Raw genomic sequence first — 22487 nt, forward strand, 5'->3', positions numbered from 1 at the left:
GTACCCCCTCCAAGGCTAGTATCCTTCCTTAAGTAAGGTGACCAAAACTGCACGCAGTACTCCAGGTGTGGCCTCACCAATACCCTGTACAGTTGCAGCAGGACCATCCCTCTTGCAATGAAGGCCAACATTCCATTCGCTTTCCTGATTACCTGCTGCACCTGCAAACTAACTTTTTGGGATTCAGGTGGGTGGGGTGGCTTGACCCATCCACCTCCACGGAGGTGTGTGGGGGACCTGACCCATCCACCTCCATGGCACGAACCTGGTATTGCAGTACTTCCAGGAACGGTGCAGTGGCTCTAGGCCTTTTGGCTAAGAGCATTGGCGCAGAGTGATCCTTGAATGGGCCCAAGGTGACCTCTGGCGTTTGTGATTTGACAAAGAATTGGAACGATTCATGCACAAGGACCCCCAGGTCCCTCTGCACCGCAGCATGTTGTAATTTCTCCCCATTCAAATAATATTCCCTTTTACTGTTTTTGTTCCCAAGGTGGATGACATCACATTTTCCGACATTGTATTCCATCTGCCAAACCTTCGCCCATTCGCTTAACCTATCTAAATCTCTTTGCAGCCTCTCTGTGTCCTCTCCGCAACCCGCTTTCCCACTAGTCTTTGTGTCATCTGCAAACTACACTCTGTCCCCTCTTCCAGGTCATCTATGTATAATGTAAGCAGTTGTGGTCCCAGCACCGATCCCTGTGGCACACCACTAACCACCGATTTCCAACCCGAAAAGGACCCATTTATCCCAACTCTCTGCTTTCTGTTAGCCAGCCAATTCTCGATCCATGCTAATACATTTCCTCTGACTCCGCGTACCTTTATCTTCTGCAGTAACCTTTTGTGTGGCACCTTATCGAATGCCTTTTGGAAATCTAAATACACCACATCCATCGGTACACCTCTATCCACCATGCTCGTTATATCCTCAAAGAATTCCAGTAAATTAGTTAAACATGATTTTCCCTTCATGAATCCATGTTGCATCTGCTTGATTGCACTATTCCTATCGAGACTCAGTACCACAGTGCTATTACTTCTTCTTAGGCAGTCCCCACAGAAGGCCACGAAAATGTTTCAAATAACACAAAATCTGGAAGTGGCAGAAAATATTTCAGCAGCAGACTCCACATGTGGTTCAATGTGGACATTGCGGGGCCCCACCTCCAGTTCCGGTTTTGGGTCCGAGGAGTCTGCGCATGCGCAAGAGGCATCAGGGGCAGAGTCCAGAGGACGCAGTTGTAGAAAAAACACAGTGCAAATAGTCACTCTGATTATTTAATGTGCTACAATTAGCCTCTGTACCTCCAGGTTAGGGAGGATAAGAAATGAGCTAGGGTTCCCCTTCCTAATGACTTGCTGCAAAGTGCACACGTGCAGGCACCAGGTGCAGATAGGATTGGTTGTGGCTGTTAACTTGTATATGGTCCAACAGTCTGACAATGCTCCCTGTCTAGATTCCCACATAAAGTATGGTGGCTTTGGTGAGTTACTAGTGGACTCATAGAAACATAGAAACATAGAAAATAGGTGCAGGAGCAGGCTATTCGGCCCTTCTAGCCTGCACCGCCATTCAATGAGTTCATGGCTGAACATGCAACTTCAGTACCCCATTCCTGCTTTCTCACCATACCCCTTGATCCCCTTAGTAGTAAGGACTACATCTAACTCCTTTTTGAATATATTTAGTGAATTGGCCTCAACAACTTTCTGTGGCAGAGAATTCCACAAGTTCACCACTCTCTGGGTGAAGAAGTTTCTCCTCATCTCGGTCCTAAATGGCTTACCCCTTATCCTTAGACTGTGACCCCTGGTTCTGGACTTCCCCAACATTGGGAACATTCTTCCTGCATCTAACCTGTCCAAACCCATCAGAATTTTAAACGTTTCTATGAGGTCCCCTCTCATTCTTCTGAACTCCAGTGAATACAAGCCCAGTTGATCCAGTCTTTCTTGATAGGTCAGTCCCGCCATCCCGGGAATCAGTCTGGTGAACCTTCACTGCACTCCCTCAATAGCAAGAATGTCCTTCCTCAGGCTAGGAGACCAAAACTGTACACAATACTCCAGGTGTGGCCTCACCAATGCCCTGTACAACTGTAGCAACACCTCCCTGCCCCTGTACTCAAATCCCGTCGCTATGAAGGCCAACATGCCATTTGCTTTCTTCACCGCCTGCTGTACCTGCATGCCAACCTTCAATGACTGATGTACCATGACACCCAGGTCTCGTTGCAACTCCCCTTTTCCTAATCTGTCACCATTCAGATAATAGTCTGTTTCTCTGTTTTTACCACCAAAGTGGATAACCTCACATTTATCCACATTATACTTCATCTGCCATGCATTTGCCCACTCACCTAACCTATCCAAGTCACTCTGCAGCCTCATAGCATCCTCCTCGCAGCTCACACTGCCACCCAACTTCGTGTCATCCGCAAATTTGGAGATACTACATTTAATCCCCTCGTCTAAATCATTAATGTACAGTGTAAACAGCTAGGGCCCCAGCACAGAACCTTGCGGTACCCCCCTAGTCACCGCCTGCCATTCTGAAAAGTACCCATTTACTCCTACTCTCAACACACATGGTACTAACTTACAACATGAACCAGCTGCCTTCAAGAAAGCAGGGGAAAAAAGTTGGGGGGTGCGACGGGAAATGAAATAAAATAACAGGCCCGCTATAACAGTGTGCATAGATGTTAATGATTTGCAGAACATTGGATTGCAATACTGTAGTTCCAAAATACTGTTGACACAACCCACAAGAAATTTGGCAGTGATGACAATTTTTAAGGAAATTCTATATTAACTTGTAAACACAGTCATCTGGAAGAAATCATTTGTAATTGTCTGCAGTTCTAACTTTAAACCACAGATGCCAAATGTCCACATGCAACATATATAAGTAATTGGGACATGGCGTATGAAGCAAAACAAATCAGGGTGAAATTGATACCTCTCACAATCTTTGAAAGTAAAACCTGAGCGTTATCCAGGTCCTAAGTGTCATGTATTCTACTGTCATTGTAATCCATGTATAAACTGACCTAAGTTGTACACCGTGAGGACACTGACCACTAGGTGGTGAACTTGTGGGAGACACTCCTAACCTGGACTTTCATGTATAAAAGGGAAAGCTCCACCTATCTTCTCCACTTCAGTGCTGGAAAATAAAGGTTACTCTGTGACCTTCTCTAGTATGGGCCTCGTGTGCATTTGTACTGTATAGGAAGGACATATTATTGGCGACGAGAAACTGGGATTTAAACCACGCGAGCATGACCACTAGCAGCACAGACAAGAGGTACTGTGTCGGTAATGATTGGGACGAATTTATTAAGAGACTACAGCAAAGTTTCATCACTAAGGAATGGCCGACAAACGCAGGGCTCATCTCCTGACGGTTTGTGGGTCCAGGACGTAGTCCCTGATGAAGGACCTTCTAGCGCCAGAGAAGCCGGCAGACAAGACTTTTGAAGAGCTCAGTAAGTTGATCGGGGAACACTTCAAACCGGCGAGCAGCATGCACATGGCGAGACACTAGTTTTACATGCACCAGCGGCGAGAAGGGCAAAGCGTTCCAGACTTCGTGGCAGACCTCCGGCAACTGGCGAGCCTGTGTAAGTTCCCAGATGCATTCAGAGCGGAGATGCTGCGAGACTTTTATTGAGGGCATCGGGCACGCTGGGGTTTTCAGGAAACTGATTGAGACCAAAGACTTGACCCTCGAAACGGCGGCTTTGATGTCCCAGACATTTATCTCAGGGGAGGAAGAGACCAGAATGATGTTTGACAAAAATCTTGGTTTAAATGCAGCAAATGGACAGGGAGTCAACATTGTTAACACGGCACACAGTTCTCCAGGCAAACAGGGGCAATCGGACATGCCCGACCATGTAGTCGAACCCCAAGGGGGAATTCAACAGAGACAATGGCTAGCTGAACGGCGATTCATGCCATCGCAAGGGACAATGCAGCCAGTAATGGGGCCATCAACACCTGTCAATGGTGCGTTTAACGACAGTTACAGAGACAGTCAGAGACGATCGACTGGTAATGGACCTTTTGTTTCCAATAACGGCTCATGTTGGAGGTGTGGAGGCAAACACACAGCCAGAGCTTTCAGGTATCAGCAATATACTTGCAGAAATTGCAATGTCAGCGGTCACTTGGCGTGTATGTGCAGGAAGCCTGCAGCCAGATTGATGTACGAGGAGGACGGGCCAGATGTAAGCCCTATAAGGCCAAATGGACACTGGGGAAATGCTGGAAGTTGAAGTTCAGTGAGTTCATGTGGAGCACATATACAGTTCATACACCAGGCCGCCACCGATATTGATGAAAGTGCTCCTCAATGGCATCCCAGTATCAATGGAGCAAGACACCGGGGCCAGCCAGTCCCTGATAAGTATCAAACAGTTCAACAAGTTGTGGGCGTCCAAGGCCAGGAGACCAAAATTATTGCCGATTGACGCACAGCTACGGGCATATACAAAGGAGATCATTCCGGTGCTAGGCAGTGCCATGGTAGTCGTGACCCACAAAGATTCGGAGAACAGGTTGCCACTCTGGATTGTTCTGGGGGATGGTCCCGCACTGCTGAGGAGGAGTTGGCTTGCTGTCATGAACTGGACATGGGGCGATGTCAATGCAATTTCTTCTGTGGAGCGAATATCATGCTCACAGGTCCTGGACAAATTTGACTCACTATTTCAACCCGGCATTGGCACTTTCATGGGGGCCAAGGTAGTGATTCACATAAACCCAGACGCCAGGCCAGTACACCACAAGGCCAGAGCGATGCCGTACGTGATGCGGGAAAAGAAAGAAGGCGAATTGGACCGCCTGCTGAGGGAAGGCATCATCTTGCCTGTCGAATTCAGTGACTGGGCGAGCCCGATTGTGCCGGTGCTCAAGGCTGATGGGTCGGTCAATATATATGGTGATTACAAGGCCACCATCAATCGGGTGTCACTCCAAGACCAGTACCCGCTACCGAGAGCGGAGGACCTCTTTGCAACGCTATCCGGTGGCAAACTTTTTTCAAAATTGGACCTGACCTCAGCTTACATGACCCAGGAGCTGGCGAGTGAGTCGAAGAAGCTGCCCACCATCACGACATACAAGGGCTTGTTTGAGTATAACAGATGTCCGTTCGGGATTCGTTCGGCCGCCGCGATCTTTCAACGAAACATGGAAAGTCTCCTCAAGTCGATTCCAAGGTCGGTGGCTTTTCAAGACGATATCCTCATCACGGGTTGCGATACTGAAGAACACCTCCACAACCTGGAGGAGATACTACGCTGCCTGGACCGGGTAGGTCTGCGACTGAAAAAGGCGAAGTTCATTTTCCTACCTCCAGAGATAGAATTCCTGGGGATGAGGGTAGCAGCAGACGGGATCAGACCTACTGCGTCCAAAACTGAAGTGATCCAGAGAGCACCCGTAACACAATGGAGCTATGTTCGTTCCTGCGGCTTGTGAACTATTTTGGTAACTTTCTCCCCAAATTGAGCACACTGTTAGAGCTGCTACACGTGCTCCTACGCAAAGGTCGTGAATGGGTCTTGGGGGGACAGCCATAAAAGGGCTTTTGACAGAGCACGCAATTTGTTATGCTCCAACAATCTGTTAACGCTATATGACCCATGTAAGAAACTTGTTTTAACATGCGATGCGTCGTCCAATGGGGTCGGGCGTGTGTTGCAGCATATTAATGCCAAGGGTCAGTTACAGCTTGTAGCTTATGCCTCCAGAAGTCTGTCCCAGGCAGAAAGGGGCTACGGGATGGTAGAAAAGGAAGTGCTTGCTTGTGTAAATGCAATAAAAAAAAATGCACCAGTACCTGTTTGGCAGGAAATTTGAACTGGATACAGATCACAAACCCCTAACGTTCCTTTTGGCCGACAACAAGGCCATAAATATAAATGCGCCGGCCCGCATACAGAGGTGGGCACTCTCATTAGCCGCCTATGACTATACAATTCAGCACAGACCGGGCACTGAAAACTGCGCTGATGCACTTAGCAGGCTCCCACTAGCCACCACCGAGGGGGCAACCGAGCATGCTGCTGAGATGGTCATGGCTGTTGAAGCTTTCGAAAGCGAAGGCTCACCCATGACAGCCCGTCAGATCAAAGTCTGGACAAATAGAAACCCGCTACTGTCTTTAGTCAAAAAATGTGTCCTGAATGGGGACTGGGCAGCCACGTACAGGGCATGCCCTGAGGAATTGAAACCATTTCACAGGCGCAAGGATGAACTCTCGATTCAGGCCGATTGTGTACTATGGGGAAACCGAGTAGTCATGCCCCAGATGGGCAGAGAGGCGTTCATCCGAGAACTCCATAATGAGCACCTGAGCATTGTCATGATGAAGGCAATTTCCAGGTCACAAGTTTGGTGGCCAGGGATAGATGCAGACCTGGAACTTTGTGTTCGCAGGTGCAACACGTGTGCCCAGCTGGGCAATGCGCCCAGGGAAGTCCCCCTTAGCCCCTGGTCCTGGCCCGCCCAGCCATGGTCACGCATCCATATGGACTACGCAGGTCCTTTCATGGGAAAAATGTTTTTGGTTGTAGTAGACGCCTACTCCAAATGGATCGAGTGTGACATTCTCAATTCAAGCACATCCTCTGCCATGGTAGAATGTTCGCTGCCCATGGCCTACCGGACGTCTTGGTCAGCGACAATGGCCCGTGCTTTATAAGCATTGAATTCCAGGACTTCATGGCAAGAAATGGTATCAACCATGTCAGAACGGCACTGTTCAAGCCGGCCTTAAACAGCCAGGCGGAACAAGCAATGCAGATAATCAAACAGGGGATGCTCAGAATCCAAGGGGGTTCCCTACAAAGCCGCTTATCATGCCTCCTGTTGGCCAATAGATCCTGACCACACTCGCTCACAGGGGTTCCACCCGCAGAGCTGCTAATGAAAAGGACGCTCAAAACTAGGTTACCCCTTATACACCCCACCATGAAAAAAATTGTTGAGAGCAGGCGGCGGTCACAATGTGACTACCATGACGGTAATGCGAGGGCGCGATGTATTGATGTTAATGACCCTGTCTTTGTCCTCAACTACGCTGCAGGGCCTAAATGGCTCGCAGGCACTGTGATTGCCAAAGAGGGGAATAGGATTCTGGTAGTTTAACTTAGCAATGGACAAATCTGCCGCAAACAAGTGGATCAAACAAAAAGGAGGTTCAGCAACCCCATAGACGAAGCAGAGGAAGAACACGATGTAGGGTTCACTCTGCCACAGGTGACCGAACACTGGAACCAAGTGGAGGAGAGCCCTGTCACTGTGGGCAGTCTAGACAGGCCTGAGGCACTGCAAACAGCAGACACTCAGGCCAGCGCTCAACAACCGGAGCCCCAACTCAGGCGTTCTACAAGGGAGCGTAAACCACCAGAGAGACTTAACCTGTGATCCCAATAAGACTTTGAGGGGGAGGTGATGTCATGTATTCGACTAGGTGGTGAACTTGTGGGAGACACTCCTAACTTGGACTTTCAGGTATAAAAGGGGAAGCTCCACTCATGTTCTCCACTTCAGTGCTGGCAAATAAAGGTAACTGGTCGCAGAGTGACCTTCTCTCTAGTATGGGCCTTGTGTGCATTTGTACTGTATAGTGAGGACATATTACTAAGAATGGATTACAGACTTTAAGGTGAGAAATTATGATCAAAATGTGCAGAAAATTGGTGAAGCGATTGCTCCACTCCTTGATCTGTGCCAACCTGAGGCTTGGGCAAAATTGGCATCGGGCCTCGTTTGAATCGAAGCAGAGAGCTGCATGCATCAAACGGCTTCATGCTCCAGCTTGCTGGTTGGACCGGCTTGATGAATTCCATCTGGCTCCGACACCAAGCTGGCCTGCAGGTAGGCCCTGGGGGGCAGGTAAAGCCAGCAGTAGTATTTATGTGGAGCCAGGAGGAGCATTCCTGGATCCACAAAAATAAACCTTTTAAGAAGTTTTGTGCCTGTTATTTGCGTGGCCTCTGGCGATCCATTTGAGAACTACTATTTCAGCCACTAAAGGTCTGGTACAACTAGGCAGAGATTGTACGACTCCAGCTCCACCCTTGAATTTGTGCTTGACGCTTGCATCAGAACCCTGTATCTGGTATAGGACCCCAATTTGCATAGTAAAGCAGTTGTACGCTTGTTTCAAGGCTGCTCGTCCAAATATATAGGTCCGTCTATATATGGCATCAGGTGGACCTTGGGCATCAATGGGGTTGCTGAGCAACCCCCACTTCACCCATACTGGTTTCAACTACTGGCCACCTGCTTTTCAAACACAGAAACAGACGTCTGTGAGTTGAATTCCACCCCGCACCCCTCCAAGTTTCTTTTGGAACTGCAGTATTTAGAAATTTGGATCCTTTGATGCATTGCTCAAAGTAAGGCAGCTGATAGCATGTTTTATTGGGGCCAATAATGAGATGGTCAGGTGGGTGCCTTGTAATGGGGCGTAGAAGCCCGAGATCACTTCCACACCCCAATGTGGCTCACCAATGTGTAGCACACTGATGGCTTGTGCATGAAGCAGGGGTACTTGTCTTACAATAACAATAGGTGGGCCCTACGGTGCTTGCTGTATCCCAATGGCAATCAACCACAGAGAGATGGATTTAAAATAGGGGAGCAGCAAACAACAAGAATTTTTGCCCACCAACCCCAAGCGTTTTCACCTCAGTTATGGTGCCACAATGCAGTCGTAGCCAGCAATCTGCTCCCAGGTGTTACGCAAAGACGTCCTCCAACTCGTGCTCCCCTGCAGGTTAGCTCCTACTCTGTGCTCAGCTGCTCCCACGGATTCCTCACTGCCGTACGACCTAACCAAACATTAAAACCTACTCATTATATTCATATGTTTTACAGTAAATAAAAGAGACTCAGCTGTGTGTTTCAAGGCTGTGCCATATCTTGTTTCTCACTTTCAAAAATTCACTTGAGTTTTAGTTTCACTGTTTATGACAACATCTGGAGCCCTGAATAAACTGCAGCCTTGTAACACACTCCAAAGTATAAGCTGGATTTAATAAGGCTTACCTTACTAGTGAGATTGTTGCGGTCGGTGGCTTCCCGCGGGCGGATGCCTCCAACCTGAAAAATTTCTACGAATCTACCTAGTGATCTGGGGGTTCGGAGACTTGTGGTTCTGGGCCTCTATGTGAAGACCTGCGTCGAGGCCCATGTGTTCCAGGGACTAATCACTTCGCATGCGTCCGTGCCCAGCCCAAATAATCCAAGTAGGGGTATTCCCATTCATACTTGTGATACGGAATCACCATAAGTATGAATGGGAATATCCCCAAAAACACACAAAATAAATTGAAAAAAACCCATTACATATTTAAAATGAATTAAAATGGAATTTAATTCATATTTTAAAACAATGTTAATTTTCTGAAAAATAGCTTCACATATTTTGAAGGGTCTAAAATGTTTAAATTATTGAAAAAAAATTATTTTTCTGTCCTTTCAAAGTCTTTTGCTGATAAAAGCAGGCCTTGCGCTTCCTTTTATCAGTCATAAGAATTTCAGGGGCATTCGCTGGCAGGAGTTACTCTCCGCCCGCGGAGGCCCTTTACTTCCGGATGCGTGCAATCTGTCAAGATGATTCTTTACAGATCGCAAGTTGCGGGTTTAGGCACATGCGCTTCAGGTGCCTAAACCCGGAACTTGCGGGGCCCCTATGGGCGCATGCGCACCTCGTACCCGCCCAAAGGGGCTGCAAATTCAGGGCCATTGAATATGTGACATCAGTAGTTCAAAATAGCCAGCTTATCCACTTATCATTGTCATAAAATCATATAAAACTAAGGTTTTCTTTTCAATAAATATGGATATGCTTTTGTGTTGTGCATATTATATTTCCCTATTTATTCTTTGACACTGTCCCCACAAAAACCTAGGATGAATGGCATTAATCAAATACAACAGCACATGGAGTTACTGGGAATCTAGCATCACTGCTTGGCAACACATTTGCGCCCAAGTGCCATTCCAAAGCTGCAACATTTGTAGCTTGCCATCATCCAATGTAATTGTGTGGCAAGTTTCCTCCAAGGTGGCATCCACACAAAGTAAAAATAAATTAAACCCTTTAAAAATGCATGAAGTGTTCTGCTTCTTCAGTTCCCTCACTGTATGACCAGAATTAGTGTGAGATGGCAACAGAGTACAAAAAAAAACAGAGAGCAATTAGCTCATTGCGGAAAATTTAGCATACAATGGGACCTTCATTATCTGCACTCCTATTATCAAGGGACATTTGACAGCACAAAACCACACACAAAACTAGGGTCTGAATACACAGCTCAGTTTGTTATTTATATTTCATCTTTTCTTGGTGAATTACACAAAGTAATTTCCCTCTCTCACTTGTATTCTACTTCATGTCTGTGCCTATGGTATTACTGTACCATAAGTGTAACATCAAAATTTGGAGACAACCTCAATTATCTGCCAATTCCTATCCTCCACCAGAGGGATTTCCTACATTAAGGCAAATAATGGAGATTCCACTGTGTTTCATAATTGCCCGTTACGCACATTCTCTATACTTTACACGTTACAATACAGGTGAATGTCAAAACATGTATTGAAAAGTACACAAGAAGTTCAGCACTCGTACAGTTAATTTCCAGAGATAGTGTATATATGAATCTGCGATATGTAACACAGGTCTCATAAAATAGTCCCGGCCGTTGAGATTTTAGTCTCAACATCTGAGATTGTATCAGGCATGACACACTGCCAGAAAAACACTGGAAGCTTGTTTGGTGTTGCAGTGTTCTTTTACATTGGCAACAACTTAATGCTAATTCAACCTAAGCTAGAGACAAAACTAATAAGTCAAAGCATTGCTTGGTTAATAATTTAAACACTTTTTGCAACTTCTAATCATGAAGATCAAAGATTACAAAACTGACAAAGAAATAATCGCGAGTCACCTGAAATGCCACGTGTTTCCTGCCGTACTTTACACGGGTAACTTATATTTTCTCTAATAATTTGTTGCAAACTGCTGAAGGCAGACTTTCTTCAACTACATTTTCCGAGGCATCGGGCACAGATACCAGTTTGGTACAAAAGCTGGCCGCATGTGAAGAGTTAAGATAAAAACATGTAAACAAAACTTACCAGATTGTAGCTGTGTGGTCAGTGTAGTTGCAGGGATGTTTAAAATTTGTAACTTGCAGCTAGCATGTACCAGAGACTGTTTAAAACATTTGGTCAGGAAAGTAAGCAGTTCCTTTCTATTGCAATATGCTCATTGTTTTCTGGCAATATTTTCCTCTTAAATTAATGCTTCGAAAACAGCACACCGACAGAGCAGTTCAGGGACATTTATGTTCCTTCTTCCTGGACCCCTTTCCAACTCAAAACAGCTTTTTGGTCTTTCCCCTGTCTCTCTTCCTTTTTCCAGTGCATTCTTTTCCCATAACGTAATGAGTTGGAAAACCTCCCGCTTATGTCACATGTAGTTGAAAATTTTGACTGCCTTAAGAATACGACTGCACATGTCGACAGTGGTCGGAAACTGCTGGTTTTCATCTTCTACATGAAGTTGCTTTGACAGCTGTCTCCAGTACTAACTTGCAGACTTCATTTCAGGATTTGCTTTAGATTATTTTCTGACTTTGATCATCAACACAGAAATAAAAAGGATTAGAAGTAGAAGCAACCCTTTCCTTCTCCCCGCCCGCCATTAATAACTATAGTTGTTTCTTATGTAATGGGAGCACTTCTGAAAAATAAAGTCAACATTTTTTTTACTCAGTTTAAAAAGTAATCAACATAATAATGTATTTGTTGGGGATAAATGAATATAAAAATGTTCCATTTCAAACAGCGTTTATCTTTACTAACGGTACAGACAAAGTCGAATATGAACTGAGACAAATTGAGATTAGGGAAAAAATAAATTGGCAGCATTGACCCTCCAGATGGAGTTCACTGCACTGAAGCACGATCCCATTGCCAAGAAACACAGCCACCTTGGGAAAGCTAATCTCTAAACATCAATCCTTTAAATCAGGTATGCTGTTAAGTTAGTGTATCATTTTTATTTGCAACAGATGAGCATTATATTTTGTATACAAATTGTTGTAATTTTGGGCCTACAGCTCTTCAGTATTTAATTAATCTTTCTTAAGATTAAAATAATAAAAGCAATTTTGGCAGTGCTATCTTCAGCAAGCTTGTGTAAGTTTTATATATTTCTATGTGCATGCCTTTGTGATATGTATCTGTATTACTGAACTGTGAAATGCAGGAAATGATCACAGTGAGACTTCAAGATGAATTGTCTAAAATCACTGAAACCTGTAAGTCACTCCGTGCAGTGATTGCTGTTGCAATTTTGCTAAAAAAATAATTTTTGAATGATATTTCAAAATACTTAGTTAATAAAACACAAGCAGATTTGCGTAATAAGGCATTGCATGAGAGCGGAACTAAGATAAAATACAGAATTGGAATACTCTTTCTGTTTAGCTGTAGTGCTGTAAATATTATCTATGTTACTTGTCTCATCGTTCTTAAAGCAAGAGAGTTAATGATTTGAACAGTCTTATATTTGTGTTTCCTTTCAAGCTCCTTAATGTACCATTCACCTAAAATGACTAGAAAACAGTAGCAAAATGTACATGTATCCAAATATATGAATGGAAGGAAAGTGACAAAAAATGAAATAAGAACTGTTGGTCTCAAGTATATTGATTCACTTTTAATATTTATAATAGCTATACTTCCAATATGCTTTGATTTTAGTAACACATTTATATTAATGTAAAACTCTACGGCACAGCATATGCATTAATAAAAAATCCAAAAAAGGATTTTATTTCCAGTTCATTTTGGCGTTGAATCTCACAAATGCACATGTCATATGAAGTCTCAAGGGACAAGAAATTGGATCACTCTGCACCCCATTTACAGGCATAAAATGGGCACCTAAGGGTCCAATATGACAGGTGGTTTGTGCATGCTCATACTTTACTAGAAGTGCGGTGCCAGCCATATTGTAAAGTCTCCTCCATAGGCTTCCAGTGTGCACTCCTGAAACAGAATGAGATGTTACACTGTGGCCTCATTTGCCATTTCAGGTGGATGTAAAAAGTTTTCACAGAAATATTGGAAGTGGGGCTGCTGAGCTTTGCTGGTGATTTGGTTATCATTTTCCCCGTCAACCAACATTGCTAAAACACAATAACTGGTGACTCAATTCACTTGCTGTTTGTAGGCATTTGCTGAGTGAAAATTGTCTGCTATTTGCTTATATAAAAGTGACTATTTGTAACTCTTTGAGGTTGTGAAAGATGCAATAAAATGCAGGTTTCTGTTTGATTGTTGTGCTGATGAGGGAGGAGAGGGGAGGGCTAAAGACACTGGGGCCGAAATTGGCCCTTTTTATAGCCCCCTTAGCGCCTCCAGGGAGCGCTAATGCGGCGCAATGGCCTTTTCGCTCGGGGGAGGGTGGCGCCTCCGGGGAAATTGTCTTGGGGGTTTGCGGGGCATTGTATACGTAGCGCCGTGCCCTGTGATTAGCGCCCCGGGTTGGCGTGCAACAGGCGATGATGTCATCGCCTTGCGCACCGACCCCTTTGCACCCAGTGGGGGAAAGTGCCCCATGGGCCATGAAGCTGGTGTGGGTGGATGTCAGTGCCAGCTTCGTAGGCCACAAAGCTGGTGGACATCCACCGCTGGGCTGCCCCTTAAAGGAGAAGCCTTTATTGCCCCGGGCCGCCATTTTATTTTGTCAGCTGACCCTTGGGTCGGCTCGACAATGACAGCCCTCATGTCGACTGGGCTGCCATCGTGCAGTCCAGAATTCTGTTTTGGGTGCCGGGCCACTGGCCCGGTCAATAACATCCCTGGTAGCCCAATGGCAGCCACCAAAGGGCCTGCAGAGTGCACAGCGGCCCTCCTCCTTTAACTGAAGGGGAGGGGTGATGTAGCGCGCGGATGCTCCGCCTAGTGCTGGCCTCTTCGGCTTAGCGCTGGACTCAGTCACCCCAGGAGTGCCCCTCGTTTCAGGGGCGCATGTCCCGATTCTGTGTCGGGGGCGGGACTTCTGGGCCGGGCGATAAAAGTCCCGGTCCTTGGAAGGTTAATGCCCCCAATTGGGGTGAGGGGCAATTTCGCCCCCGCTGTCTTATTACATCTCAGATGTCTGCAATCCATGACAAATGACGCTGGATTGAATTTGGTGATTGTTATGCAGGCAAGTGCGGCAGTTGTTTAATGAACAACATGAACAAATAGCATTGAGCTTAAAGAACAGTTAATATTTTTTTGTGGTGTTGGCAGAGAGAATTGTTAACCTGGCGACTAGGGAAATTTTCCTCCTTTTCTTTGATTAGTGCTATCTTCTTCTTCTTCTTAGGCAGTCCCCTGGAGTCGAGGATGTCTTGCATCCACACTAACATGAGCTCTAAGTGACTGATGAGTCTTATGTGGGATCTACAGATTCTGCCACAGGTGGGCAGGTGGTGGTTGAAGGGATGGGTGGGTGGGGTGCTTGGTTTATCGTACTCTCCATCCCTGTTTATACTTGGCTTCCGCATGCTCCTGATGAAGAAACTCAAAGTGTTCGGCGCCTTCTCGAATGCTTCTCCTCCACTTTGAACGATTTTGGACCAGGAATGCCCCAGAGTCGGTGGGGATATTACATTTTTTCCAAGGAGGCTTTGAGGAGTCCTTGAAGCATTTTCTCTGCCCATCTGGGACTCGCTTGACATGACAGAGCTCGGAGTAGAGTGCTTATTCCAGGAGTCTTGTATCAGGCATGCGGACTAGGTGGCCCGTCCATTGGAGCTGATTAAGCGTGATCAATGCCTTGATGCTGGGGATGTTGGCCTGAGAGAGAACACTGATGTTGGTGTGCCTATCCTGCCAATGAATTTGCAGGATTTTGCAGAGACAGTGTTGGTGGTACTTCACAGTGCTTTGAGGTGCCTATTGTGCATTGTCCATGTCTCTGAAGTATATAGGAGGGCGGGAATCACTGCTGTTCCGTAGACCATGAATTTGCTGCTGGGTTTGAGATCTTGGTCTTCAAACACTCTTTTCTTCAGGCAACCGAAGGCTGCACTGGCACACTGAAGACGGTGTTGTGAAGGCTGACACACTGAAGTACTATATAATCTCAGTGTCCATCTGAACAGACAAATGGGGCCTCAGTCAAACACTTCCTTTGAATGGGGAGGTGTCTGCAGACTTAAGGATCTAATTGTTGTAAATAGGGACTTCCTGAGGTGAATGACACTAACGATCTAACTAACTATTCTGCTCAACCGAACAGAAGGCAGTCCTTTCCATGTTCCTGGGCAGTTGGTGATAAATCGCTAGCATTTGTCCTATTAGATAAATCAAGAATTGGCTAAGTTTTTCCATTTTTTTTGTAAGGTTGCTTTGAATCTGAAATGTGACAAACTCTGCTTGTATGTAGCATGCAACTATATTTCTCCTAGAGTGCTGCACACATAAGACTGAACATGCACATTTACAAGGCAAAGCCTGTAATGTATTTGGTACTGTCGTGTAAGAATGCATCCCTTTAAGGATACAAGCTGTAATGTCACTGCATTTCTGAAATGAATTGTCAGCCATCTTTGTTAAAAGGTCAATTAAGCTGAAGACATTGTGGCTCCAGTATTGTGATTCAGATATTTGCATTGATGCCTGTGGTGTTAATGCAGCATCTCTAAATTGCAGATTAATTAGCAATCTCGTTGTGCAAGGCTCCTTGGGGAAGAGTGACCATAATATGATGGAATTCTACATTAGGATGGAGAATGAAACAGTTAATTCAGAGACCATGGTCCAGAACTTAAAGAAGGGTAACTTTGAAGGTATGAGGCATGAATTGGCTAGGATAGATTGGCGAATGATACTTAAGAGGTTGACAGTGGATGGGCAATGGCAGACATTTAGAGACCGCATGGATGAACCACAACAATTGTACATCCCTGTCTGGTGTAAAAATAATAAAGGGAAGGTGGCTCAACCGTGGTTATCAAGGGAAATCAGGGATAGTATTAAAGGCAAGGAAGAGGCTTACAAATTAGCCAGAAATAGAAGTGAACTCGGGGACTGGGAGAAATTTAGAACTCAGCAGAGGAGGACAAAGGGTTTGATTAGGGCAGGGAAAATAGAGTATGAGAGGAAGCTTGCAGGGAACATTAAGACGGACTGCAAAAGCTTCTATAGATATGTAAAGAGAAAAAGGTTAGTAAAGACAAACATAGGTCCCCTGCAGTCAGAATCAGGGGAAGTTATAACGGGGAACAAAGAAATGGCAGACCAATTGAACAAGTACTTTGGTTCGGTATTCACTAAGGAGGACACAAACAACCTTCCAGATATAAAAGGGGTCAGAGGGTCAAGTAAGAGGGAGGAACTGAGGGAAATCCTTATTAGTCAGGAAATTGTGTTGGGGAAATTGATGGGATTGAAGGCCGATAAATGCCCAGGGCCTGATGGACTGCATCCCAGAGTACTTAAGAAGGTGGCCTTGGAAATAGCGGATGCATTGACAGTCATTTTCCAACATTCCATAGACTCTGGATCAGTTCCCATGGAGTGGAGGGTAGCCAATGTAACCCCACCTTTTAAAAAAGGAGGGAGAGAAAACAGGGAATTATAGACCGGTCAGCCTGACATTGGTAGTGAGTAAAATGATGGAATCAATTATTAAGGATGTCATAGCAGCGCATTTGGAAAGAGGTGACATGATAGGTCCAAGTCAGCATGGATTTGTGAAAGGGAAATCATGCTTGACAAATCTTCTGGAATTTTTTGAGGATGTTTCCAGTAGAGTGGACAAGGGAGAACCAGTTGATGTGGTGTATTTGGACTTTCAGAAGGCTTTCGACAAGATCCCACACAAGAGATTAATGTGCAAAGTTAAAGAACATGTGATTGGGGGTAGTGTGCTGACATGGATTGAGAACTGGTTGGCAGACAGATACTTTTCAGAATGGCAGGCAGTGACTAGTGAGGTACCGCAAGGTTCTGTGCTGGGGCCCCAGCTGTTTACATTGTACATTAATGATTTGGACGAGGGGATTAAATGTAGTATCTCCAAATTTGCAGTTGACACGAAGTTGGGTGGCAGTGTGAGCTGCGAGGAGGATGCTATGAGGCTGCAGAGTGACTTGGATAGGTTAGGTGAGTGGGCAAATGCATGGCAGATGAAGTATAATGTGGATAAATGTGAGGTTATCCACTTTGGTGGTAAAAACAGAGAGACAGACTATTATCTGAATGGTGACAAATTAGGAAAAGGGGAGGTGCAACGAGACCTGGGTGTCATGGTACATCAGTCATTGAAGGTTGGTATGCAGGTACAGCAGGCGGTTAAGAAAGCAAATGGCATGTTGGCCTTCAGAGCGAGGGGATTTGAGTACAGAGGCAGGGAGGTGTTACTACAGTTGTACAGGGCCTTGGTGAGGCCACACCTGGAATATTGTATACAGTTTTGGTCTCCTAACTTGAGGAAGAACATTCTTGCTATTGAGGGAGTGCAGCGAAGGTTCACCAGACTGATTCCCGGGATGGTGGGACTGACATATCAAGAAAGACTGGATCAACTGGGCTTGTACTCACTGGAGTTCAGAAGAATGAAAGGGGATCTCATAGAAACGTTTAAAATTCTGACGGGTTTAGACAGGTTAGATGCAGGAAGAATGTTCCCAATGTTGGGGAAGTCCAGAACGAGGGGTCACAGTCTAAGGATAAGGGGTAAGCTATTTAGGACCGAGATGAGGAGAAACTTCTTCACCCAGAGAGTGGTGAACCTGTTGAATTCTCTACCATAGAAAGTTGTTGAAGCCAATTCACTAAATATATTCAAAAAGGAGTTAGATGTTGTCCTTACTACTCGGGGGATCACGGGGTATGGCGAGAAAGCAGGAATGGGGTACTGAAGTTGCATGTCCAGCCATGAACTCATTGAACGGTGGTGCAGGCTCAAAGTGCCAAATGGGCTACTCCTGCACCTATTTTCTATGTTTCTATGGATGCATCACTTTCCACTCATAAATTGGAAACATTCACTCCACAGTGTTGTAATACTGGTGCACCTTTGCCAAGTCTGGCAGATTTATTTTATTAATTGCAGATGGTTCAGAATGATTTTGTAAATAAAATGTGAAAGAATCATATCCTGAGCATGCATCATGCCTCATCCACTGCAAATTGATTCCACGGTTAGAAATTTTGGCCACGTGACTGGATTAAGACGCATAGAGCTTTTCCTGTTGTGGGCCTTCTGACGACCTCCAAGTGCCACAAGTGAACAGATGGTGGCACCAAAGTGTTGTAATGAAGGACAGTTGTCTGAACAAGGAGTTCTAAATGTACAACAGAAGACACCCCACCTGCTGCATTCAGTTTCTGCCATGTCCTTTATGCAGCACAGTGGCTGTGCCCATTGCCGTTTGCACAATTACCTTGTAGGATTAATGTAATGTAACAAGCAATGCCTTGTTAGAACACCTGAAGGTCAGGTGTAATGTAAGAGCAGGCTGGAAAATGAGGTTAAAACTGAAGTTTATCTTTAGACCACCAGGTTGAAGGATGCCTTGGAGAAAGATGTGTTTGTTCTTGAAACTTGTATTGAGCTTTGTTAGAATAGTGAAGAGACCAATATCAGTGGGAAGGCTCCACATTTTCCATCTCTCCCATTTGTCCAGGGCTCCCATTTCCTTAGCTTGCAACATACTCTTGATTTCACCAACGCTTCTGTGCATTACTTCATGATCTTTTGGATCGTTCCAGTCCTCAATCATCTTATGTCGATGCACTTTGTCCCCCTCCCCTTTTTCTGATTGTATTAATATTCCCATCTACCTCTTCAGGTTAGAATGGTCTGGAACCAAAAAATTAACTGGCCTGTTCTCATTTACAGATGCCCATTACCTGCTGTGCTTCCCAGATTTCCAGAATCTTCAGTATTTTGCTTTTAATGCCATCCAAATTGGTTTTGTGGAAAAATACCCGGTAACTGGTTTCAAAACGGACTGCGTTGCAAACTAGAACAACTTCTGCCCAAGCCCATGTGAGGAATTCATGCAGTCACAGTGATATGAGTCAGACTGTGCCTGAGTATTGACTGTTTGAAACGAGCCATGCTTTGTGATTCTCATCCACATTGCCTAGTTTGTCTTTCCACTCAGTAACATAGAACAAAGGAATGAAATTGAGATTTGAGCTGAAATCCCTCTTGAAATAATTGACAAACAATGTCCTTGTTTGTTAAAGCACTGTTCAAATTGCACCCTGCAGGAAGGAACAACTGGGAAAGAGGATGGAAATAGGCTCAATGCAGCTCCTCTTGGGAAAATAGACGTATGGAGGAAGGATTGCAGTACAAGTGATCCAAGCCATTTGTCTCCTAAACTGCGTTGATGCAGTTGCTATAAATTACGTACCCAATGTTAGAACTGTTGGTCTGCAACACTCTTCAATGTCTCTTTTTTTTATTGGTACTCAAACAGACAATATAAAGCTAGAAGCTTCCCCAAAGGCTCAGCAAGTTAGTCTGCGATGTACAGACCAAGGACCTGCGATGTACAGATCAGGAAGATGGTCTGTGTGGAGTAGTAGTTGGGATATTATAATTGGCCTTAGCACGGAAGGGCAAATCAGCAGTTTGATTCGCCCTGGCATCACTTCAGCACAGATCGAACTGAGATTTATGTGAATCAAACTGCTGTACCATCATTGCCCACTTGAGGGCAGTTGCCAGCAGAGACCATAGGAGCAACTGAGAGCAACATCCAGATGAATTGAGTCATCCTTGTTGAAGAGAAATTATATTAGGCTAGAAATTCATTAGCATTCCGCCCATTTAACGCCCATTTTACCACCCATTTACCGCTGAGAAGCACTTTATCGCCCAAATGAATGTAAAATGAATGAAATTACCACCCATATACTGCCGGGGTGGCAGTTCCCGAGGGAGCTCCCCTGCCGAATCAACGTTACAATGCCATTCAACAACTATCTACCCTCAACCTCCCCCCTTCCACTGTCTAAACTCCCCCTAGCTCTAACAGACCCTAATATGGGGTGCATAAATCCCTGCCCTAAACCCCTAACCCTGCGAATCCCAAAATTCAGGCCTACCTCAGGCCTCATTCCAAGCCACCCATCGGCGATGACTCGGACGTCTGTGACTCCTGCAGCATCGACCTGGACATTTCTCCCCCCCTCGGCGACGACGATCTCCTCCTCTGACGTCGACATCGTTGCAGCTGCTCCACCCGATCCCCAACCCTCGATGGTGTCCAGAGAGCTAGGTGAGCAGCTGGCCAGGCGTTCGGGCCCCCGGCGGAGCTCAGGCCTCTCCATCGACAACCAGGCATTCAGGCCCCCAGTGGTGATCAGGCGTTTGGGCCCCCAGCGGCATCCAGACTTCTCCCCAGCGACGACTGGATCCCCCTCCAGTGGCGACAGCTGTGCCTCTCCTCCACGCCAGTGTTTGGTCCTCCTCCTCCTCCACAACGGCAACTGGCCTTTCCCCCTCCTTCAGAGACGACAGGGCCTCTATTTCCCCACTAGTGACCTGGCCTCTTATGACTGGTAAGCATCATGGCTGTTACCTCCTACCCTGAACCCCAGTGGGCCACTGACCCTCCCAATGCCTGCCCCCAACCAAGCCCCGGACCACCTACCATCAAGGGCGCTATTCAGTGCCGAGCCTGCAGTCAACATCTCGTCGTAGGCAACTAGGCCCATACAGCAGTGCCTGGTCTCCAGTACTCTTGGACCCCCTTGTCACTGGACCAAGACCTTGCTCAGCTAAGCCCCTGTGGTAGCCGCTGTGCAACGACCATCCCACGTTAAAAGAATTCACACGCAGGCATCTTCCACTCCGTTAACATGAAGTTCGGGACCTGGAACGTCAGGACCCTCATGGACAACCCCAACAGCAACAGGCCAGAACGCCGCACCGCATTAGTTGCCCGGGAACTTAGACACTTTGATATCGACATCACCGCCCTAAGCGAGACCCGGTGGGCAGGGGAAGGCCAGCTCAAGGAACAAGGTGGAGGTTACACCTTCTTCTGGAAAGGGAAACCAGAGGACGAACGCCGCCTTCACGGAGTCGGCTTCGCCATCAAAAACGAGCTGATCGACCGCCTCAAAGACTCCCCCTGCGGGGCTAACGAACGTCTCATGACTCTTCGACTCACCCTATACCGGAATCAATGCCCCAACACTCGATGAGCCCAAAGAGGGTATTTACTCCAACCTCGAAATATCCCTGTCCTGCGTCCCCACGGGCGACAAACTGATCCTCCTCGGTGACTTCAACGCCAGGGTCGGCAAGGACACAGACCTCTGGGGAGGCGTGATTGGCAGAGAGTGGGTAGGGAAAGCCAACTCCAGCGGTACCCTACTCCTGACAAAACGTCTAGAACATGAACTCCTCATCACCAATACCTTGTTCCGCCAGAGGGACAAATACAAGTCATCATGGCAACACCCTCACTCCAAACACTGGCACCTGCTTGACTATGTCATTGTCCGAGCCAGGAATCGCAAGGATGTGCACGTCACCCACGCCATGACAGGAGCTGACAACTGCTGGACGGACCACCGCCTAATCCAATCCATCATTGACATCAACGTAGCCCCAAAGCGGAAGCAGTGCCCCAAAAAAGTCCATGCCGGGGCACTTAAGGACCCAGCTAAGAAAGCCCTATACAGTCAACGCCTGACGTGCCTTGATGACCCTGAGATGCAGAATGCCCACAGCACTTGGTCTGCCCTCCAGGTCTCCATAACCAGTGCCTGCATAGAGACGCTTGGTCACTCAACCAGGAAACACCAGGACTGGTTTGATGAGAATGATCAGGAGATCCATGAGCTAATAGATCGCAAGCGCAGGGCATTTCTGAGCCTTAAACAACAACCCAACTCGGGAGCAGCAAGGCAGCATTACAGACGGCTCAAGGCTGAGGTCCAACAAAAAACCCGGGACCTAAAGAAGAGATGGTGGATGGAGAAAGCACAGGAGGTACAGCAGATGGCCGACAGCCATGATGTGTGAAGATTCTTCATCACAGTCAAGGCCACCTACGGTCCAAACACCCAAGGCCCCACCTAACTGCTGGCCAAGAATGGGGAAACATTCATCAAGGACACCGAGGCAGTCAGGGCCTGCTGGAAGGAGCACTTCGAAGACCTCCTCAATCGAGACTCTGCCTTTGACCCGTGTGTGCTTGACTCCATCCCGCAGCATGCTACCCGCCACCACCTCAGTGAGACCCCAACACTGCACGAGGTAGAAAAAGCCCTAGGACAGTTTAAAAACAACAAGGTTACGGGAGCGGATGGAATTCCTGCTGAGGCACTGAAGTATGGCGGAGGGGCACTGTTGGTGCGAATACATGACCTCATCTCTCTTATCTGGAGGGAGGAGAGCATGCTGGGAGATCTTA

General features: G+C 46.3%; 1 protein-coding gene across 3 annotated transcripts in view; it reads right to left on the reverse strand.

The window, feature by feature from the left end:
- Window positions 1-11387, reverse strand: part of LOC139262109 (complement C1q tumor necrosis factor-related protein 2-like) — a 52922-nt gene extending 41535 nt beyond the window's left edge. The window contains exons 1-2 of one of the 3 annotated variants that reach the window (XM_070877255.1): window positions 11173-11387; window positions 8715-8858 (exon numbers count right to left, since the gene is read on the reverse strand). The gene's annotated coding sequence lies outside the window, so the exon portion shown is untranslated. Of the gene's footprint in view, window positions 1-8714; window positions 8859-10982; window positions 11003-11172 lie in introns of those variants that run through there. The other 2 variants (XM_070877257.1, XM_070877256.1) reach the window with 2 other exon arrangements.
- Window positions 11388-22487: the final 11100 nt, after the last annotated feature.

Source organism: Pristiophorus japonicus, chromosome 4 (assembly GCF_044704955.1).
Source record: "Pristiophorus japonicus isolate sPriJap1 chromosome 4, sPriJap1.hap1, whole genome shotgun sequence".
NCBI lineage: Eukaryota > Metazoa > Chordata > Chondrichthyes > Pristiophoridae > Pristiophorus > Pristiophorus japonicus.